General features: G+C 34.5%; 1 pseudogene; it reads left to right on the top strand.

The window, feature by feature from the left end:
• Window positions 1–6,090: 6,090 nt before the first annotated feature.
• Window positions 6,091–6,750, top strand: LOC101419329 (eukaryotic translation initiation factor 4E pseudogene; annotated as a pseudogene).
• Window positions 6,751–15,288: the final 8,538 nt, after the last annotated feature.

Raw genomic sequence — 15,288 nt, forward strand, 5'->3', positions numbered from 1 at the left:
CAATATAATGTCTTTACTGATCCTCTGTGTTTTCAATGTATCAGAGCTTTAGTCATTTTTGCAGCTGAAAAATATTCCATTGTAGGTATTTGCCACATTTTATTTATCCATTCATCATTTGTGTTGCCCCACCTTTTGGCAATTGTGAAGAACGCCATTATGTACATTGGTGTGCAAATATCTGTTCAAGTTCCTGCTTTCAAATCTTTTGGGTATATACCTAGAAGCGGGATTGCCAGATGATATGGTAATTCTATACCTAATTTTTCTAGGTATATTTTAGCATGTATATTTTCAATCTTCACTTTCTACTTTCTCTTTCTGCTCTACCTAATCAGAACCCCTTTTATTTTAACTACTATTTATATTTTATATTATCTACTAACTTAATTCAAAACTTAAAATTTGCCTGCTCTAAATCTACATAATATAACCCTGCTTCATAAATACAATCATAAAGTTTTATAACTTTATACTTGCTCATTTTTATCGGTCTGAAATGCTCTATCCTTATTCTTTACCTGTTAAAACTCTTCTCATCTTTAAAGACCTAGCTCAAAGCTCTGACTCCTTTAGTCACAATTTCTTCAGTATCTAAGTCTCAGAAATAGGTCCCTTTTAGCTCTTTAACACTTAGGGAAAGTGATATATTTTACAGTAAATCACCCATGTAACTTTCCCCGTTTCACTGTCACTGTCACTGATATTTTAGACCTTTCATCTTATCTTCATCATAGCACTAATTATAATTTGTGATGTACTAAACTTGTGAACTGTTTTTCTTTTCCTAACATAGTGTCTGACACAAAACAAATATTTGCTAAATACTTACTGAATGAATTAATTTGCCATTTAATAGTCCCAATCAAGTAGCTCAGTACTTTGTAGACAGGATCTGTATATGATGACTTGAGATACAGAGCATTATATAATATAATACTAAACCCAAAATGTTGACTATTTTGAATGTACAGAATAGAATGACTGGGACTATAATTCTTTTTTTTTTTTAAGATTTACTTTTTTATTTATCTCTCTTCCCTCCTCCCCGCCCCTCCCACCCACTCCCGTTGTCTGTTCTCTGTGTCCATTCACTGTGTGTTCTTCTGTGTCCTCTTGCATTCTTGTCAGCGGCACCAGGAATCTTTGTCTCTTTTTTGTTGCACCATCTTGCTGCATCAGTTCTCCATGTGTGCAGTGCCACTTCTGGGCAAGCTGTGCTTTTTTTCATGCAGGGCAGCTCTCCTTGCGGGGTGCACTCCTTGCACGTAGGGCTCCCCTGTGCGGGGAACACCACTGCGTGGCACAGCACTCCTTGCGTGTGGGCCAGTTCACCACATGGGTCAGGAGGTCCTGGGTTTGAACCCTGGATCTCCTATATGGTAGGCAGATGCTCTATCAGTTGAGCCAAATCCTCTTCCCTACATTTCTTTTGAATTTTTCAAAAAACTAGAACACATAGTCAAATTGGGATCAATGTCATCACATTTTTGTGAATATTATTTTAAATTCCTAATATTTATTATGTACTTACTAGAGGTTAGTCACTATATTAAACCTGAAACACCTATGATTTCAGTTAATTTTCACAGGAACTGTACAAGTTTAGCAGATAAAATAATATATTTATATTATACATATGAAGAATCAAAGGTCTCACAATGATTAAATTTTGGAGATGTGAAGCAAACATTCCCATCTGATTAAAAATACCAAACCCTTACTAGCAAACTCTATTGTCTCCCACTTTGTGTATAACACTCCAAATGTATTTTTATTTTTCCTGACACAAAATAATTTGAAATGTTTTTTGAGAGCCATTCATTCAAGTAACATCAGTTGTCCTTTTTTTGATAATGGCATGATTCAAAACTTTTAATAATGATTATAATTAAGCAATGATATCGTTGCTCTTCTATTTTATGAGACTATAATCCAATTCAAAAATGGCTAAACTAGGCAGCCAAAGACAGAGCAGTTTATCACAGCTAGAGAAACAGATTATGACTCAGAAAAACAGAGAGCCTTTATATTGTTACTATATAATACATTTTTGAGGGTTAATAGCCTCCTATCCAACATTTTTAAAAATGCTATTTTGGACAGGTTAAAAAATAGAAAGGAGGGAGACTGGTTCCACTGGATATGGCTGCTAAAGACTCTCTAAATGAAGGAGAAAAATTAATTTCCTGAAATAGAAAGAACACTTGACTTGGAGTCAAGAAAACTTAGACCTTTATTATCAGATATAATTCTTAAGTTATATAGATTCATCAAAATTCAGTCTCCATGTTATAAAGTAACAGATCCCTTGATCTAATATCCAATGATTGGCTATGCCAGAAAAAATCCTTGAATTCACACTGTATTTGAGAATAAAGTGCATTAATTTATTTAATCAGCCTCAGCTTTTCTTAATGTATGAACAAGCAAAATATTGTACTACATGGTACATACTGCACATAAGAAAGGGAAATTTCCATTTTTCACTCCCCAAAAAGTACAATAGAATGCTTCCTACCTTCTTACTTCTTAAATAACCAATTTTAAAATGGCTCCCTACATGGGTTTCTGCCAAAGGATTGTCCAACAAAGGCTGAACGGCATGTTAGGATTTCAAAATTATTAAAAGCGTTCTCACATACTTTAACCATTGGCTTATGGATTTGTATTAAAAACATGCTTTCTTCCAAAAACATCTAAAATTTTGAATAGTCACTGCAGATATTAGAAATGTGTCATAAGCAAGAATGTCTGTATTATACATAAATATATATATATGAAATCTGTTTTTCATACTGAAGTCCAATTTCAAGTGTGTAAACATTAAACAAATAAATAATTTACTTAAAACCTTTTTGAGAATATTTTCATGGATATAACAACTACTATATCATTTAAAAGTAAATAATAATTGTGTATAATACAATAAATTTAACTTTTGGTATAACAATGGCATAAACCAGAGAGAGCAAATGTTACTACTATCAAATTACAATTTCCCTTTTTTGGAAATCAATTCACAATATCTAAGGATTATTTTCATATTCTATTTAGCTTGAAAATTCTATTAAATAATTTCAGATCATATTTATAGGAATGGAAATGAATTAATGTCAGTCTGATAGCTAGTGTAATATGTGAAACAATGATTTTGATAGATTTTATTGCTTAACTTACAAATTTATATTTTTAATCATTTAAGTGGTTTTGGGAAAGCAAATGGCTTCTTATAGCTCTTACTCTCAACCACATAACACTATCCCAATGTGCCATCCCCAACCCTGATTATATTTTGTGAATGTCTTCTTGGGTATACTTTCAGAATTGCAAGAATGGTACAAAAGTACCTCTTGTTATCTAGGACAGAAATCAGCAAAGTATGACCTGTGAAACAAATTTGGCTACTGCCTGTGTTTGTAAATAAAGTTTTATAGGAACACATAAAAACCCATGTATAAAATATTTTATCTATTGCTGCTGGGGTAGAGTTAGGGAGTTGCAACAGAGACTATGTGACTCCCACCCCCACCCCCACCCCCACCCCCCAAAAAAACTAAAATATTTACTATTTATCCTTACAGGAAAAGTCTGCCAACCCTCTTCTAGGCCAAAGCTTCTGTTCAATTTAATTTGTCTTTTTCTTTATATGTCTTATAATCCTATCAAATGAGTAAGTTTTTGAAGCCTCGAATTATGCATTTTACTTTTCATTCCTGTAATTTTGCATATGCAAATAAACTTTGCCTTAATGTACTTTTTCCCTTCCTCAAAATCAAAAACACTCATTTTTAAGGCCTATCTCAAATTCCACCCAAAGTCTTACAATGTTTCCCTCTATTGAAACAGAGCTCTTCTTCCAAACTCCCAGTCTATTTTTACATTTGTAACACTTTATACATTTGCCTTTGTGCTAGAATTATCTGTGCATGTATCTCATATCCCTTATAAATTCAATAGCTGAGAATCATGTCTGTGATTTACTAATCTAATAATCCTATCAGATGCTAACCCATAAAACTACTCTTACAGCTTTTAAATACTTTAGAATTCACAGCATTTTACAATAGAAAGAGTTATAATGCAACTTGACTGAATGATAGATAAAACAATGGAGGGAATAGAGGGAGGGAGAAAAACAGAAGGAAAGCATATGTCTACTAATTATTGTGTCAATTGAATGGACTCAAAAAAAACCATTTTAGTTTAACTCTTTCCAATAGCTTTCACAGGGTCAAAACATCTACCATGAGAAAAACTGTTTTGAAACCTATTGGATGGTTTTTCTTATTACTTGGAATCGTCTTTTTTTCCAAAAAGAGACTAAAATATTTATCCTAAGGAACATAACTATAAAAAATAATTTAGATAATAGAAAAATTATAACAACAAAGTAATAGCAAAGATAGTGGTTAGTTTACCCAGAAAGTTTAGTGTAACAAAAATATATATTGATTGCAGGATATATATTATTGGAATATATAATATTATATATATTGATTGGATTAGCCAGGCAGGATTTAACTCTTTCACAAAAACAACAAAGAAAGAGTCAAAAGCTGTCCGTGGGACAATGCTTTGGGAATTGGCAGAGCAGGAAAGTGCTTCACAACTCCCAGGAGGGTGAGGGACAGAGAGACAAAGAACCTGAAACAACAAATGTGAGTTACCACACTCCTGCAGCAGCCAGGAAGGACTCCCCCCACACTCCCAAGATATTAAGCTTGGTAAAACCCCTGGCTCACTGCAGCTGACTGAGAGGGGTATAGACACCTTCCTGCCTGTCCGCTGTTACAAAGAAAAGGGAGGGGGAGTTGGGGGGCTTCTCATCAGTGAATTCAGCAAGCAGAGTCCACTTTGAATCTCAACTCTAGCCAGACCAAAATAGAGAAAAACAGATTGAAACCGCTATGTGGAAAGTTGTGCTGACAAGCACCATCTTCAGGCCTGTCTGGAAATTGCATGGTCAAAAACTGCTTTTGGTTCTCTCCATACCATAACTCCTGAGAGAAAATCTGTCCCCTGTTAGTGGGCTTCTGGCACAATTTTGATAACTAAAGTTAGGCCATTGTAGAGACAGAATAAGTTGACCCAATATCAAAGAAGAGCTGTGACTAAAAAAAAGAATATAGACAAGAGAGAGAAATTGGCCATCAGTGTAAATTCACTAACATATTCAGATTTCTAGACATCAGCAAAACTTAAAAGCCCTCCTAGTAAACAGGGAGAGATGGTTCAGCCAAGGAAACAAACTAAATGTACTGAAGAGATACAGGATTTAAGACAATTAGTTAATGATAATCATACAACGCTCCTAAATTTATTCAAAGAATTGAAATAAAATATGATTAAAGAGATAAAATAATATTAAGACACTGGTAGCAGTTCGATATTGTGCATAAATTCCAAAAATAGAAATTAGATTATGTTTGTGAACTGGTCTTATTCTCTGAGCATATTAGATTATATTGGATTCAAATGTTTTACTTTCGCTCAAGTAAATAATGATTAAGGCTTGAATTGGGCCATGTCAGTAGGACACTGAGTTCCTGTCACCCTGATGGGCAGGGATTCACAGAGAAACTTCACCACATAGAAGGGTGGTTGTAGGTTTTTGAGCTGAAACCCTGGAAGTAAGCACACAGAGGAGCAGAACAGCTGAGCCTGTACAGAATCAAGCCCTGGGGAGAGAGACAGAGCCAGTTTCCTGAGAGTCTACAGGTGGTCTTGTGGAGAGAGCAGGGCAGCTGAGCCAGAGAGGAACAAGCCCCGGGAAGAGAGGAACCCAGGAACCCTGAACTCTTGGCAAAGCTTGGTAGCCATCTTACTCCAACACATTGCAACAGACCTTGGTGAGGGAGGCAAATTGTGCTTTATGGCCTGGTAGCTATAAGCTTCTAGCCCAAATAAATACCCTTTATAAAAGCCAACCAATTTCTGGTATTTTATATCAGCACCCCCTTGATTGACTGGGTGAACATAAAGAACAATTTGAAAGCCTGCAAAGAAAGGTAACAGAACTTATAGGAATGAGTTGATATGGTGGATAAGATTAAAAGTACAATAGAGGTCCAATCAGATCAATCTAAAATGGTGACTGTGGAACCAGAAACCACCCCTACTTCTAATCCCCTGCCTATAGGAGCACAGAAAATAGAACCTAATCAGGAGATTGCTAACCCAGAACACTATATTAAATTTCCACTACAGAACAAATAGGCATTTTGGTTTTTTTAAAAGCGATGAAAGCAAAATTTGGCAAGCTAACCTTTGACCAATCTCTAAGCTTGATACTGTTAAAGACTTTTGGGCTATGTACAATCATATCCATTTGTCTATTAATTTAGTGCCTGGTTGTGACTACTCAATTTTAATGATGGTTTTGAGCCTATATGGGAAGATAAAAAACAAAAGAACAAACAAAAACAAATGAGGATGATGATGGCTAGTTACATTGAACAAAGAGCAGAGAAGAAGTGTACTTAACTGCTTTTGGTTAGAGACACTGCTGTACCTTACTGGGGACTCATTTCATGACTAGAGTGATGATGTATGTGTAGTTATTGTTAACATTAGAATTAAAGATGGTAAGACAGCAATATGGACTACTGAATGGGAAAACAAAGAAGCTGTTTTCTCTACAAGGGAGGGTCTACAAGGAAAGGTTAGGCCTTCCTCCAAAGACAGTGACTGGTTGTCAGTACCATGCAGACATAGCTACTAAGCACTAAAAATAGGTTTGTTGTTTAAGAAGACACCTTCTGAGAATTCACACAGGAGACTGTATCAAGTATTCAAGATTTGGGAGCTGAACCAAAGCCTCTTCAAAAGCAGAGTGGACTACTTTTAAATTTGATATCCATCTAAATATTGCTAAGAGATATGAAAAGTCTCATTTGTCTTTGTCTTTTACTTTCATGTTTATATATTATTTTCCTCATTTTTAAACTTTTGGGTTGTCTATTCACTATGCCAATCATAGAATTACAATGCCTGTTGCCCCCAGATTCCATAAATGTGCTCCTGGTCCACTCTGTAATATCTTAGAATTTCCATTACAGTATTCAAAAAAGTATTCAAAAAAGAACTTGCTTTTCTATACCTTGCAGGAAAAAAAAAAATTATTTTTATATCCCATTGTATGCAGGAGCATATTTTGCTGGTTTGAAAGAATATGATGCATAGAATTTTCTAGCCATTTTCTTTAGTTTCTTTTTACAGCATTGTCTTTGCTGCATTTTTGCTGATGGCTGCTAGATTTTAATTTATTTGTTTTCCTATTTGATAACATTAGAGATTCTGATTTCAGTTATATATTCATTTTGCTTTTGTTTTTCTTCATGTAACATTTGTGAAGGCTCCTGGAATAAGACAAAGTTAGAATAAATGTTAATTTTGTGCATTTTCTAGTAACTTTAATGTTTTTTAATACCTACAAAGCTTTGCTACAAAATTATGCACCTAAATCAAATCAGTGATCAATGTTTGTGTGATTTCCTAAATATAATTGTGGATTTTAAAAAATTAACATAATAATTATATTCCTAATTAGAATTAGAAATTCAGTTTGTGTATATGTGTGCTGTATTTTAACACTTTGCTCTACTTAGGTTATTTTGCTTTGATTAGAGATGGCTCAAGTAGAGAAGTGGCCCCATTTATATTAAGAAGGTATACAAAATTGTAAATAAAATGTGTACAATGAATAGCAAAAAAAAAAAAAAATACATTAGAGGCACTTAAGACCAGATTTAAGTTGTTCAAAGACAGAATTAGTGAATTGGAAGACAGAGCAACTGACATGGAAAAGGCAGGAGAACAGAAAGAGAAGGGAATGGAAAAAATGACAACATGAAACACACAAATATTCACATTATCAGTGTCCCAGAAGGAGAAGAGAATGGAAAAGAGGGAGAAAAAATATTTGAGGAAATAATGGCAGAAAATTTCCCAACCCTTATGAAAGACATAAATATCAATATCCGAGAAGGAAAACCCATCCCAAACAAAATAAACCTCAATAGACTTATCCCAAGACACCTACTATTCAGGGTGACAAATATTTGAGATAAAGAGAGGATTCTGAAAGCATCAAGAGAAAAACAAAGTATCATATATGAGAGACCCTTGATAAGATTAAATGCTGACCTCTCTCCAGAAACCATGGAGAAGAGAAGAAAGCAGTATGATGTATTTAAGGTACTGAAAGAGTAAAACTGCCAGTCAAGAATTTTGTGTCCAGCAAAATTGTCCTTCAAAAATGAGGGTGAATTCAAAGTCTTCACAGACAAATTGATAGACTATGTTACCAAAAGACCAGAATGACTAGAGATACTAAGAGGAGTGCTGCAAACTGAAAGGAGAAACAACAACAACAAAAACAAAAACAAAAAAAAGAAAGCAAGGGCAAGAGACTTGGAGAAAAGTGTAAAATGAAGATTATTAGGAAGGATAAATTAAAGGGTAAAAAGATTGACAAAGTACAATATGACAAGAAAGTCAAAGGACAAAATGGATGAAGGAAATAACACCTTTACAGTAATAACATTGAATATTAATGGATTGAACTTTCCAATCAAAAGACAGAGACTGATAGAATGGATTAAAAAATAGCCATCTGTATGTTGTCTTCAAGAGACTTACTTCAGATATAAGGACACAACCAGGTTAAAAGTGGAAATTTGGAAAAAGATATTCTTTGCAAATAGTAAACAAAAAGAGCTGGAGTAGCGATACTAATATTGGACAAAATAGATTTTAAATGCAAAACTGTCTAAGGGATGAAGAAGGTCATTATATAATAATAAAAAAGGCAATTCACCAGGAAGAATATACTAAATATTTATGTGCCTAACCTGAGTGCCCCAGATACATGAGGCACTACTGGCAACCTCAAGGGAGAAATAGATGTGTCTAAATAATAATTGGAGACTTCAATACACCACTCTCAGTAATGGGTAGAACATCTGGACAGAGGAAAATAAAGAAAAAACAGAACTTGATTAATATGATAAATGATCTAGACCTAACAGATATCTGTAGAGTATTACACCCTTAAAGAGCAGGATATATTTTCTTTTCATGTATTCTGTATAGACAGTATGTTGTAACACAACAAGACTCAAACAATTTTTAAAGATTGAAATGATTAAAAAAACTTTCTCTGATCATAATGGAATGAAGCTGGAAGTCAATAATGTATGGAGGTGGCAGACTTGGCCCAGTGGTTAAGGCATCTGTCTACCATATGGGGGGTCTGTGGTTCAAACCCTGGTCCTCCTTGACCCTTGTGGAGCTGGCCCATGCACAGTGCTGAGGCGCACAAGGAGTGCCCTTCCATGCAGAGGTTTCTCCCATGTAGTGGAGCCCCACGCACAAGGAGTGTGCCCCATAAGGAGAGCCGCCCAGTGGGAAAGAAAGTGCAGCCTGCCCAGGAATGGTGCCGCCCACATAGAGAGCTGACACAGCAAGATGATGCAACAAAAAGAAACACAGACTCCCGTGCCGCTGACAACAACAAAAGCGGGCAAAGAAGACGCAGCAAATAGACACAGAGAACAGACAACCGGGGAGGAGGGAGGGGAGAGAAATAAATAAATACATGAATCTTTAAAACAAATTAGTATACAGAAAAAGGGAAAAGATATAAATACAAAGAGAATAAACAACACACTCATATAATCAGTGGCTCAAGAACATACTACAAGAGAATTCAGCAAATATTCTTGAGATGAATGAAAACGAGAACACAACATATCAAAATTATTGTGATGCTGCAAAGCAGTACTAAAGGGAAATTTATAGCCATCAATGCTTACTTTACAAAAGAAGAAAGAGCTAAAATTGAAGATCTAATTGCACACCTGGAGGAACTAGAAAAAGAACAGCAAATGAATCCCAAACCAAGTCAAAGGAAAGAAATAGTAAAATTAGAGCAGAAAACAATGAAATTAAGAACAAACCATTAGAGAGAATCAATAAACCAAAAGTTGATTTGTTGAGATCAACGAAATAGAAACCCTTAGTGAGACTGAAAAAGAAAAAAAGAGAGAAGACACAAAAAATAAAATAAGAAATGAGAGGGAGAACATTATCACTGACCCTGCAGAAATAAGTGATCATAAAAGAATAGTAAGAACAACTATATGCCAAAAAACTAAACAATACAGAGGACGTGGACAAATTCCTAGAAACACACAAACTACCTACATTGATCCTGGAAGAAATAGTAGACATCGACAAACCAATCATGAGTACAGAGATTGAAACAGTCATCAAACACCTCCAAAGATGAAAAGCCTGTGGCCAAATGGCTTTACGGTGAATTCTACCAGTCATTCAAAGATGATCTAATATCAGTCTTGCTCAAGCTCTTCCAAAGAACTGAACAGAAAAGAACACTACCAAATTCATTCCATGAAGCCAACATCACCCTAACACTAAAACCAGATAAATATACTACAAAAAAAAAAAAAGGTTACAGACCAATATCTCTAATGAATACAGATGCTAAAATCCTCAACAAAATACTTGAAAACAGAATCTAAAAGCACATTAAAAGAATTAAACACCACGATCAGGTGGGCTTTATCTAAGGTATGCAAGTGTGGTTCAATAAAATAAAATCAATTAGTGTTCTAAACCACATTAATAAATTAAAGAAGAAAGGTCACATGATCCTCTCAATTGATGAAAAAAAGGCATTTGACAAAATATAACATCCTTTTCTGATAAAAACACTCCAAAAGATAAGAATAGAAGGAAGATTCCTCAATATGATAAAGTACATATATTGAAAACCTACAGCTAGCATTGAACTCAATATGAAATGCTGAAAGCTTTCCTGCTGAGATCAGGAACAAGACAAGGATGCCCACTCTCACCATTATTATTCAATATTGTGCTAGCAGTTCTAACTAGGGCAATTAGCTAGATAATGAAATAAAAGGAACACAAATAGGAAAGGAAGAATGTAAACTTTCACTATTCACTGATGATCTGTTCCTCTATCCAAAAAATCCTGAAAAATTCACAGAAAAGCTTCTAGAGCTAATAGATGAGTTTAGCAAAGTGGTGGGCTATGAGCTTAGTAAGTAAGCATCAATAGCCTTTCTATACATTACTGATGTACAATCTGAGGAGTTAATCAGATAAAAATTCCATTTTTAATAGTGAGTAAAACAAATGTTTAGGAATAAACAACATAAAGGACATATATTCAGAAAACTACAAAATATTGCTAAATGAATCTGAAGAAAACATATAAATGGAAGGATATACCATTTTCATTGGAAGACTAAATATCCTTAAGATGTCTATCCTATCCAAACTGTTTTACAGATTCAAAGCAATTCCAATAAAAATCCCAACAGTCTATTTTGCAAAAAGGGAAAAGATGATAATCAAATTTATTTGGATCACTAATAGACCCCAAATAGCCAAAAATGTCCTAAAAAGGAAGAACTAAGTTGGTGGACTCTCATTTCCTAACTTTAAAACATATTACATAGCTACAATCTTAAAAACAATATGGTACTGGTATATAGAGACAGATTGAACAATGGAACTGAATCAAGAATTCAGATAGAGACCTTCACTTCTACAGTCAGGTGATTTTTGATAAGACTGTTAAGCTCACCCTGCTGGGCCAGAACAGTCTTTTCAACAAGTGTTACTGGGAGACCTGGATGTCCATATCCAAAAGAAAGAAAGAAGACAACAATATCACACCTTATACAAAAATCAACTAAAAAATAATCAAAGTCCTAAATATAAAAACAACAAGCATAAAAGTCCTAGAAGAAAATGTAGGAAAACATCGTTAAGATCTTGTGATAGGTGGTAGTTTCTTAAAACTTACCCAAAGCATGAGCAACAAAAGAAAAAATAGATAAATGGGACCTCTTCAGAATTCAACCCTTTGGGCCTCAAAGGACTTTGTCAAAAGGTGGAAAAGGCAGTCTACTCAATGGATGAAAATATTTGGCAATCACAAATCCAATAAGGGTTTAATATCCATGATATTCAAAGAGATCATATAACTCAACAATAAAAAGACAAACTACCCAATACAAAAAATGGACAAAAGTCTTGAAAAGACAATTGTCCAAAGTAAAATACAAATGCCAAAGAAACACATGAAAAAAATGTTCACCAGCAATTAGGGAAATGTAAATCAAACTACAATGTTATATTTCACATCTATTAGACTGGCCACTATTAAAGTGGGAAAACTGTAAATGTTGGAGAGGTTAGGGAGAGATAGGAATACTTATTCACTGTTGGTGGGAATGATACAATCACTGTGGAAGACTGTTTGACAGTTCCTAAGGAAGCTGAATATAGACTTGCTTTTGGACCAGGCAATACCATTATTAGGTAGAAACACAGAAGAACTGAAAGCAGTGACATGAATAAATATCTGCACACTTAAGTTCATAGTGGCATTATGAGTGATAGCCAAAAGGTGAAACAACCCAGGTGTCCATCAACTGATGAATGGATAAACAAATTGTGGTATATACACATGATGGGATATTATGCAACAGTAAAAAGAAATGAAGTTGTTAAAAACATGACAACATAGATGAACCTGGAGGACATCATGTTGAGTGATGAAAGTCAGACACGAAAGGACAAATATTGTATGAGTGTGCTATTATGAACTAAATAAATTATGTAAACTCTTGGAGTTAGTAATTAGAGTATAGGTCACCAGAAAATAGAAGGATAGAGAATAGAAAGCTGATGGTTAATCTGTGCAGAATTGATTTAAAAAGCTTGTAAATCTTTGCCAATGAATTGAAAATATTGAGAGCACATCGTGGTGTTTGTGACTAGTAGGGCTGTTGTATAGGTGTGACAGGGTTGAAAGGCAAAGTCTAAGGTCATGTATATTACTAGAAAGAAAGCTAAAAAATGTAACATGGGGCAGTATAACAAAGTGAAACCTCATGTAAAATATGAATATGGGAAGTATTGTATATATGACTGTTTTACAAAATATAAATACAAATAAACTAGAGAGTAGGAAACAGTAGCAGCTATATATGGCAAGGGGAGCTTAGAGAGATTGACAGGTGGTGAGTTTTGCTGTTTGGTAGGTTGGTTGGTTTTGTTTATTATTATTATTATTTTTATTACTGGAATAATGAAAAAGCTTTAAAATGACTAACATGATGAATGTACGACTATGTGATTATACTGAATACAATTGATGTTATGCTTGGGATGGATTTATGTTTTATTAATAAGTATCAATAAACTTGATTTGTTAAAAATATGCTAGAGTGAGCAGTAAGCCTTATTGCTATCTCTTTTATGAGATGTTAGGTAGCATATAAAATTCATTTAACAATGCTACACTTGAACAGGATAGAATTTATATTTAATTCACTGGTGTTTCCTATTCAGGGTCCCACTATGAGAAGTGTATGTCAGGTAATTTTTCATGATGGGGGTTAAAAACTGTAATGATCTTTAATATGGCCCAGTCTGGGAAAGCCTGGACTTGGGACCCAGGTAAGGGAGGAACCATTAGTGAAATCTGAATCTGGAATTCGCACTAGAAGTAAGAGCTATTGGAGGATGTTGTTTAAAGGGAGTAGTACCAAGGGACAAAAGCAGAATTCCTCAGCTAGGTGTTTATTGATGTCATATATTTGGCAGCTACTACAGGGTGTCTTAGAATGGACCTCAAAGATTCATTTTTATCTCATAAATTAAACTATGTAAGTGGTCCAGAAAATTTCTTTATTGTCTAATATATAGATCCTGTAGCTAGAGCTTGAGAAGCTAGCAAATCCATTCTGAAAATGTTAATAGCTTGTATATAAGAAGTTTTCTTCACTCCACATTATATTAAATTTAACAGGACTATTTGAAAACATTTGGCTTAGGATTTTGTTTATTGGCAGAAGTTGATCAAGAATCTAATCAGGATGTATTTGACTTGAGAGTGAAATAAATTTTATTCATGAATTAATGACTAGGTATATTTGTTTCCTATTGTGCTGTAACTAATTACCACTTTAGTGACTTAAAACAGTCAAAATTATTACCCTACGTTTCTCTAGAGCAGAAATATGACATAGGTTCCAACTGGCTAACAGGAAGGGGTTAGAAGCACTGTATTTCTTCGTGAGTCTCTGTGGAAGATTTCATTTCCCTGAGGTTGTAAGACTTAGGTTCAGGTATTCTTGTTGGCTGTTGAATGAAGGCCATACGCAGACTCAGAAGCTACTGCATTTCCTGTCTCGCATCCCCCATCCTCCAACTTCAACATCAGCAGCAGTGGGTTGAGCCATTCTCATGGTTCACCTCTCTCACCCATTCTTTTGCTTTTAAAGACTCCTGTGAATAAATTGAACTGACCCAGATAATCCAGTGTAACCTCCCCATCTCAAGAGTCCTTACCTTTAATTACAAAAAAATTTCTTTTGCCACATAAGAAATATCTATAGGTTCCCATGTCTAAGGTTTGGGAACCTTCAGGAGACCATCATTTTGCCTATTACAGTCACTATTACAAAGGACATAGGGATTAGATCAAATAGGAAAATATTTAAGGAAGGTCAAGGAAAATCACTTAAATTTTTAGATAATGAAGATTTTATGGGTTAAAAAAGATAAAAATTTAGATTAATTTAGATTAATTGTGGGCAGTTAATATTTTCACATTCAAAACACAATTTCCTTAACAGTAGTTGCTCTTTTCAAAGTTTTCTCTTGATCATATTCATGTATTATCTATCTGTTCTCTTAACATCTTTTGAATACACGTTACTATGTAGGTTCTCACCCTATAGAGATTTCTCTTTTCAAATGCTGTGAAAAAATAATTGTGTTATGGAAGTATCTCCTATGTGTATATCAAATGGATTTTTATATGAACACCTATCACTACGCTAAATATCATTAGAAGAACAAATGCGGAAGGAGAAATGGGTATAATTTCTAGGATATTCAGGTTTCAGTTGAATGAAGAAGTGGTAAATAGAATCACGTACCCTCATTTATACATATATATATATATATATATATATGCACATATATATTTTTTTAAAGGTTTATTTATTTATTTATTTCTCTCCCTTTCCCCCCCTCGTTTTCTGTTCTCTGTGTATATTTACTGCATCTTCTTTGTCTGCTTCTGTTGCTGTCAGTGGCACAGGAATCTGTGTTTCTTTTTGTTGCATCATCTTGTTGTGTCAGCTCTCCCTGTGGGCGGTGCCATTCCTGGGCAGGCTTCCCTTTCTTTCACAATGGGCGGCTCTCCTTACGGGCGCA

This window comes from Dasypus novemcinctus, chromosome 8 (genome assembly GCF_030445035.2).
Source record: "Dasypus novemcinctus isolate mDasNov1 chromosome 8, mDasNov1.1.hap2, whole genome shotgun sequence".
In the NCBI taxonomy this organism is placed as follows: Eukaryota; Metazoa; Chordata; class Mammalia; order Cingulata; family Dasypodidae; genus Dasypus; species Dasypus novemcinctus.